The sequence below is a fragment of the Leptonychotes weddellii genome, chromosome 6 (assembly GCF_054177405.1).
Source record: "Leptonychotes weddellii isolate Sample4059 chromosome 6, ASM5417740v2, whole genome shotgun sequence".
In the NCBI taxonomy this organism is placed as follows: domain Eukaryota; kingdom Metazoa; phylum Chordata; class Mammalia; order Carnivora; family Phocidae; genus Leptonychotes; species Leptonychotes weddellii.
In genome coordinates, this window is record NC_138374.1 from 136,461,577 (window position 1) to 136,469,184 (window position 7,608).

The 7,608-nt window shown below is 57.1% G+C and overlaps 1 long non-coding RNA gene across 4 annotated transcripts in view; it reads right to left on the reverse strand.

Annotated features, from left to right (window-relative positions):
• Window positions 1-7,325, reverse strand: part of LOC115942098 (uncharacterized) — a 10,648-nt gene extending 3,323 nt beyond the window's left edge. For 2 of the 4 annotated variants that reach the window (XR_014146664.1, XR_014146662.1), the window contains exons 1-3: window positions 6,654-7,325; window positions 2,981-3,230; window positions 1,949-2,152 (exon numbers count right to left, since the gene is read on the reverse strand). This is a non-coding gene — a long non-coding RNA (uncharacterized LOC115942098). The remainder of the gene's footprint in view (window positions 1-1,948; window positions 2,153-2,980; window positions 3,231-6,653) is intronic. The other 2 variants (XR_014146661.1, XR_014146663.1) reach the window with 2 other exon arrangements.
• Between the last annotated feature and the right edge of the window lie 283 nt (window positions 7,326-7,608).

The window sequence follows — 7,608 nt, forward strand, 5'->3', positions numbered from 1 at the left end:
TCCCTTTTCATTAAACAAAATAATGTATATATCATCTCCAAGGACTCAAGTCATACATACAAAAGCAGGTAAAACACACCTGTACCCCATCTTCTCCATGGCGAAGCCCGTGGTATTTTGGTGTAGATCCTTCTGGGACTTTCTTCTATATATTTACCTTCATGTGTACAAACATACTGTGGCAGAATGTACATTCCACAGATGGGCACATGTCCTGTCCCACGTGCTCTTCCAACACCTTGCTGTGCCCCACTGTTGAGCAGGGAGCCCGATGTGGGACTCGATCCCAGAACCCTGGGATCATGACCTGAGCCGAAAGCAGGTGCTTAACGACTGAGCCACCCAGGCGCCCCTCTTTTCTTTTTTTTTTTTTAAGATTTTTTTTTTTAAGATTTTATTTATTCATTTGAGACACAGAGATACAGAGAGAGAGAGCATGAGCAGGGGGAGAGGCAGAGGGAGAAGCAGGCTCCCTGCTGAGCCAGAAGCCCGATGTGGGACTCGATCCCAGGACCCTGAGATCATGACCTGAGCCAAAGGCAGACGCTTAACCATCTGAGCCACCCAGGTGCCCCAGTTTTTTATTTTTGACAGAAAGACACAGCGAGAGAGGGAACAGAAGCAGGGGGAGTGGGAGAGGGAGAAGCAGGCTTCCCGTGGAGCAGGGAGCCCGATGCGGGGCTCGATCCCAGGACCCTGGGATCACGACCTGAGCCGAAGGCAGATGCTTCACGACTCAGCCACCCAGGCGCCCCAAGAGACTTGCTTTTTCGTTGGACAATATGTCTCCGACCGCTGTGTGTCCCAGGGCCGGCCCCACGTCTTGCTGTGCGGCATTCCACAGCAGACATCCCGTAACAGAGCACAGAGGGTTTCTTTTGTCTGGGGCTGGGTCTTCAAAGGAAGGCTTGCGTGGAAGCCCACCGTGTCAAACGAAAGGAACTGCAGGGCCCCGCACGCCCCGCTCCTCACTAACCTTCCTAGAGGTAGGGCCCTTGAGGAGCTCCTAGCTCCCGATGACACCTTTAAAGATCCCGCTCCTGGGCACAGGGTCCATGCACAGCGCACAGCAGCAATGCTCGGTCTGTCCTCCCTTCCCTTCTATTTGAGATAGAACTGACATATAACCGCATACCGGCTGCAGGTGTAGGACGTAAGGAACTCGATACTTGTGTGTGCTGTGAAATTGTCACCACCAGTAGTCCAGCCATGACCACACAGTTACTAACTGTTGCTCCGGTGATGAGAGGTGCTTCTCGGTCCCGAATGTACATTCAAATCACTTGTGCATTTGGTGAACGCAGGTTGGCAGCGGGCTGCGCTTCTGGGCGGTTCTGGCCGCCTGCTGGCTGGGCCTGCGCGTGCCCGAGTGGTTGGGGGCTGGCACCCCCAGCCCGCGCCCGCCTTCTTCTCTGACCTTCCAAAACTGTGGTGAGGCTCAGCCTGGAGCTGTGAGTATCTAGCTTCCCTAGTTCCCCTGGAGCCTCCTGTTCTCCCCTTCAGTCTTGGTACTTCTTTCTCCAAAATACCTCCCAGGGGGCACCTGGGGGGCTCAGTCAGTTAAGTGTCTGCCTTCGGCTCAGGTCATGATCCTGGGGTCCTGGGATCGAGCCCTACACTGGGCTCCCTGTTGAGCGGGGAGCCTGCTGCTCCCCCTGCTTGTACTCTCTCTCTCTGTCAACTATATAAAATCTTTAAATAACAAAAAAAAAACCCCAAAACCAAAATGCCTCCCAGACCAGGCAAGGCCACTGCGACGGGCTACAAACTAGGGGTCTGCAGCCGAGCTCCCCACGGTGCACACAGGAAGCCATGAACGAGCGGGTGGGGATGCTATTCTGTTCTAGAACTCCCATTCTCTGGTCTCCACTTTGAATATCTGTCTTATGGGAGGAACGGGAAGAAGTCCTAGCAATTGTCCCCTTGGTCACTTGTTGTCATTACTCACCTCTCCAGCAGAGGACGCTTTTTTGGCCCTTTCTTGATAACTGGCTCCACGCGTGACTTCCCCTTGGCCACGAGGGAGGAAGACACCTCAGAGACCTTCCACAAACCGTGGCGAGGCTCGGGGCTCCCCCAGAGCACAGCTGGTGCTCTGCCAAGTTTGCATGGGCCCTGCAACTTGCCCTCGGTCACAGGGGATCTTCGCCTTCTGGAGGGATGGAAGGAGAGGGGCTTTGTTGCAAGGTATCAAACACACGTTGTTTGCCTTTTCTATTGTAAACTAGGAGTATCAGCTTCCCACTATCACTGCGGAAAGCCAGGCTCAGAGAGGGTCAGTGGCTTGCCGAAGGTCACACAGCTAGAAATGGCTGAGCTGGGACGGGACCTCAGGTCTGCCTGACCCGGCCTTCTCTGCTGGCTTTCTCTAAGCCTGAGCAACTCTGAGGTCGCTGTGTGAGCACACGGGGTTCTGAGGGCCCTCTTCTTCTTTATTAGCACTTGGAACACTGAGTCCGTGAGGGTACTAACTGTGCTCTGGGGCTTCCCCTCCGTGTGGACTCCTGGGCCCCTCCAGTGTCCCTGTGACCCCATAGTCGGGGCAACAGACAGGCCTGGCTTCGAACCCAGAGCCCCTTCTTGCTGTGTGACTACGAACATGCTCTTTAACCTCTCTGAGCTTCTGTTCCATCATCTGTACAAGGAGGGTGAGAATTCTGTGACCAATGGACAGTTCGTTGAATGACGATGGCAAGAGTGCATCTCGGGCCTTCCAGAGTGTCTGGCATGAAACAGAGATGAAAACAAGCCAAGCTTGTACCCTTTATCCCCCGTTTTCTCTCTTTCTCCCGGGTCAGCAATCAGGAGGCCCCTGTGTCTTCCCAGCAACACGGCCCTCGGGGGCAAGTCTGGGGTGTGGGAGGTGGGTGGCTGGCAACTTCCCAGCCTTTACCGAGAGGTTCCCTGCAGAATTCGGGGACCACGCCAGGACAGACAGCAAGGGTTCCCAACCAGTATGTGCAGCATGCGCAGTACCCACCCCAGGCCACTTCCCCAGGGCCCCGTCACAGGTGCACAAACGCTCGCCCCACGAAGGTGCTCTTTCTGCATGGGAGCTGAGCCGATGGCAGAGCCACGGGTCAAGAGTGGTGACAGCCCCGTGTCGACACTGCGGACGGCCCGGGCGGCTTCCTCAGCCTGGCAGAGATGCAGCTGGATGGGGATCAGGGCTCCAAGCACAAAGAAGAGTCGTTCCTATTGATGGCTACCTCTGTCAGACTCCAGTCCACCTAAAATATACGGAAAATAACAGAATAAAAATAATGAAATACGGTGGAGAACGCCAGCCTTGAGAACACTCGGACTTGCAGGCAGTCTCTCCTCTGGGGAGCCCCTCTCTCACCGGACGCTGGTGGAGGTCCTCTCCCCACCCAGCTGCCCCCTGGCGCCCCTCACTTCCACAGGGGCCCCTACCTTGTCCTGGGCAGGGCAAGCCCTCACCCCTCCCATGGCCAGTGAAAGATGCTTAACCTGTCCTTCTTGCCCCGCCCCGCCCCGCCTGTCCTCAGAGATAGTCCCGCGGGGGCTACGTGGTCACAGCATCGTGGAGAAGGACCGCACATGTACACATTCATCAACACACTTACTGGGTAACGAGTGCATCCCTCCTCTGCAACTGGCATGAGGAGGGTGGGAGGAGGAGCCTTGAGCTCTGTCCGCCCGGCGTCTGCACGGTCTCCCTGCCTCCCCGCCCCTACTGTCCCCGCCCCTACTGTCCCCGCCCGGGCCCCCTCCCATGCCCTCCAGGTGCACAGCCTCTGGTTGCTCAGCAACAGCCCCGGTAGCTCGGGCAGAGCCGTGGCAGGGGCGGGGCTGGGGGGGCAGCCTGGACTTCACAGGAGCCGCCGCCAGGGAACGTGTGGGAACAAGCCCCAAAATAGGCCGAATGTGAAGCCCAGGGTCCTCTGTGAACACTGAGGCCCCGCACTGACTCTTGGAAAGTCCTGGCCCAGCGCCTGCCCGCCGGCTGCGTCCCCTCCCACACTGGACGTCCCCCCGCCCCCAATTCTGCCCCGGGTCTCTGCGTCTGCCCCTGTGGTCTGTTCCTCTCGCGGGGCTCAAAGCCCTTGTCCTCGGGTCCATCCTGTAACCCCGCCTCCACTGGCCTCTGTCGCAGGCGCCGGCCCAGCCTCTCCTTGGGCCCCTCCTGCGCAGACGGAGCAAGGCCGGCCCGGCACCAATCCCCTCGCTCCCTGTGTTGCTATAGCAACCGTGGCCCCGCCCCCTGTTATCACCTTTCTAGGAAAGGCCTGTGCTGGGAGGGAGGGTCACAGAACAGGCCCCCAGGGGCACCTAGCTTCCACATTCACCTGCCCTGGACTTCAGTTTCTTTTTTCTTTTTTTTTTTAGATTTTTTTTTTTTTTTTGAGACAGAACGAGAGAGAGAGAGAGCACATGAGAGGGGGGAGGGTCAGAGGCAGAAGCAGGCTCCCTGCCGAGCAGGGAGCCCGATGCGGGACTCGATCCAGACACTCCAGGATCATGACCTGAGCCGAAGGCAGTCGCTTAACCAACTGAGCCACCCAGGCGCCCTGGACTTCAGTTTCAATGGAAACTAGCGCTGAACTTGCGGCCAACCAGAAGAGGATTAGGCCCAGAAAATCAAAGTCCTTCCTGCTGCCTTCCCTCTGTCCCTTCAGCCACAATGTCAAAGTCCCCAAGAGAAGCCCTGAAGAGGCTCAGCCGCTGGGACAGTCAGGAGCCTGCCTCTCCCAGAAAAGCAGAAACGCCCCCCAGCCCCCGCTGACGGAGTGCCCTCTGAGGGCACGGTATCCATCTTCCTGTCTGTGTCCACCTGGCTTGACCTCTTTACCTGCACTTCCTGCCCCCCCCCCCCAGTCCCGGACGCTGGGGTCTTATAATAGGATCTGTGGGATAAGAACCAGGACTAGGAAGCAGTCAGCGAAGGGTTGGCTGAGAGGAAACACTTCCAGAGTACAGGAAGGCGGGTGGGGCCCAGCTCCCAGGCGGGACAGGCTGGGAGGGGTGCAGAGATGAGGGCTGGAGGGAGGCTCAGGGAGGGAGGCCTGGAGTCTGCCTTCTAGCAGAGGAATCAGGCCAACAGCAGATGGAACTTTCACGCCGGAGGCCGGACCAAGTGACCTCACCCAAACCATGTGCTCTGCTCCTATTGCAACCTGGCGAGCCTCCCGGCTCTCCTGGGTCCCCAAGTAGGAGAGCTTTTTATAGTTCACTCCCCAACTTGGGTTTGAATAATTAAACAAGATGGACAGAAATAGCAGCTGGACAGCAAAGTTGGGTTATTTTGGGGTTTTCTGGAACACAGAGTGCTCCTGGGCAGCACCCTACCCCTGCAGGGGGCGGAGCCAGCATCAAGGCTGATGGGAGATTCCTGTGGGGACCCACCTGGTCCCTCAGGGTTCCTGAGTTGACAGGGTTGCTCTCAAGCACAGGAGGGTCTCATCACTTCTTCCCTGGTCTGCAAGGAAGGAGGGGGCTCTCAGTGCCACCTGCTCAGAGCTCCTCCCCAGGGAGGAAGTCGGCCCTTCTACTTCAGAGATGGTGACAGATGTTGAAAATCAGATCGATAAGCAGCTGCGAGACAGGCTGAACCAGGATGGGGTGGTTACTGCTCCTCTGGCCAGCGAGCTGGAATCAGGTGGTAGGAGGTCTCGTGCCCTCCCCCTCACCCCTCACTAGAACTACTGGGAAGCCATAGGGCCCAGGAAGGCTGGGGTGGGCGATGGAGGTTCAGAGCAGGGCAGGGGGGCTGGCGTCGGATTAGCCTTGGCCCCGGAAAGGAAAAGGCCAAAGACGGACTTGGGTCTGGGCTAAGAAACCCTGAAGGGGCAAGAAACTCTCCTCCTCCAGCTCCCTTTTAGCGGCCCTGGCTTCCTGGGTCAGGGTTCTATCACCTCAGCTGGGGCTGGGGAGGGGTGGGGAGGCCCCTCAGGTCTCCACTGCAGACCGATCATTTGCGGCTTGTTTGCATAATACTTTTGGTTCAACCACAGTGACTAGGGCCTCATCCCAACTCCACCTTGAGGCTCTGCCACAGAGCTAAAAACCTGGGGGCACAGAGGGGGCATTTGTAGTTTTCTCCCTTTGGGTAAGCGCTTCGGGGGTGGGTTTGGAGGTCAGATCTCAGGAAATACAGAAATCATTCATTCATTCATGTTTACTCATTCAACAGACATTTTAAAGTCACCAGCTATAAGCCTTGCACTGTGTTGGTTCTGGGACTAAATTAGTAATGGCAAGGGCCTCGCTCTCTAGAAGCACAGTTTAGTGGGGGAGATGGGCATCCTAAAACCTACTCCCTTCCACTGTGGAGTGCTTACATGAAACAGATCCCATACAAGAGCTTCGTCAGAGAAGTCTATGGTCAGAACAGCAGTAGCCCCATTTGACACTAAGCAGAACTAAGATGAAGAGACTTGTCCCAAATCCTTCAGCTAGAAAACAGTATAAATGGAACTGGAACCCATGTCTCCGTGATTCTGAGGCCCGTGCACTTAAGCACTGCCTTGCGGTCCCTAATGCATGGAAGGAATATGCAGGGTCGTTAAACGCTGTGGGTGTTCGAGAGAGTGAGGACGTCTTTGGGGGGGGAGGGTAGGTGCAGTCAGGGAAAGCCTCCTGAAGGAGGCGGCTTTGCACCGGATCCCACCACTTCTGCAAATACCAAATACCTGTCCCCTTGGTGCCGGAGATACCGAAGAGAACGAAGTCCGTGCACTGTGGGCGTGCTGGGCAGGGGTGAAGGAAGGGCTGACGGTATAACCGGGCAAGTCTTAAATGCCAGCCTCCTTTACCTTCAGGGTTGTTCTGCTCTCCCAGGCGCAAACCCCAAACTCCTGGGGAATCTAGAGGAAAGGCCTGGCCCTCCTACTCTGCGAAGGAGCAGAACTCCTACCTGTCCTCCCTAACGTCTGTCCTGCATATCTTCCTGTTCCAATAGATTTCCCCACTTCTCATCTCATTCCTCTTTCTCAAGGCCAAACTCAGAACAGCAACCCGGCAAGCCAAAGGCGTCTGGCCCTTTAAGGCCACCTTCTTCCCCCCACGTGCCGTCTGGTTGGGCTGGCGACGCTGACGCACGCGTGACGTCAATGGCAGCTGGCGGAGTCTGGGCACGAGGAGCGAAGTTGGGATGGGGGTGGGGGGGCGAGAGCGAGAAGGCGGTTCATTTGCATTTAAAGGGGCCACTCCCGAATTAGTGGTCAGGGAGCTAAAGAAATGTGTATCTGGCAAACTTTCTGTCCTGGGCTACGAGGCAAGAAAAAGGCGTGGTACGGCTGAAGTCGAAGGTGACTTGAGTTTGCGATGTCAATTATGTCCTTCCGCGGAAAGGGAGAAATAGTCCGTCGGTGCCCGGGCTGGAAGCACGTGACCTGGAGGGGGCGGATGGGGGGGGAGAGGGAAGAAGGGAGGAGCTGGGGAGGCGAATGTCAGGCTTCGTTTCAGCTGCCCCCACCCCCACATCCTGCCCACCCTCTTGCAGCTGCCACCACATCCTGCCCAGCCTGGGGCAGGGAACTCTTGTGAGGGGGGGGGCACGGACAGTGGACCCAGCTTTGGCACCCCTTTCCTGCCCCCTTCAGATCCAGGGTGGGGCCTCTGCCCTTTGCCCCGGGCCTGGCCCCA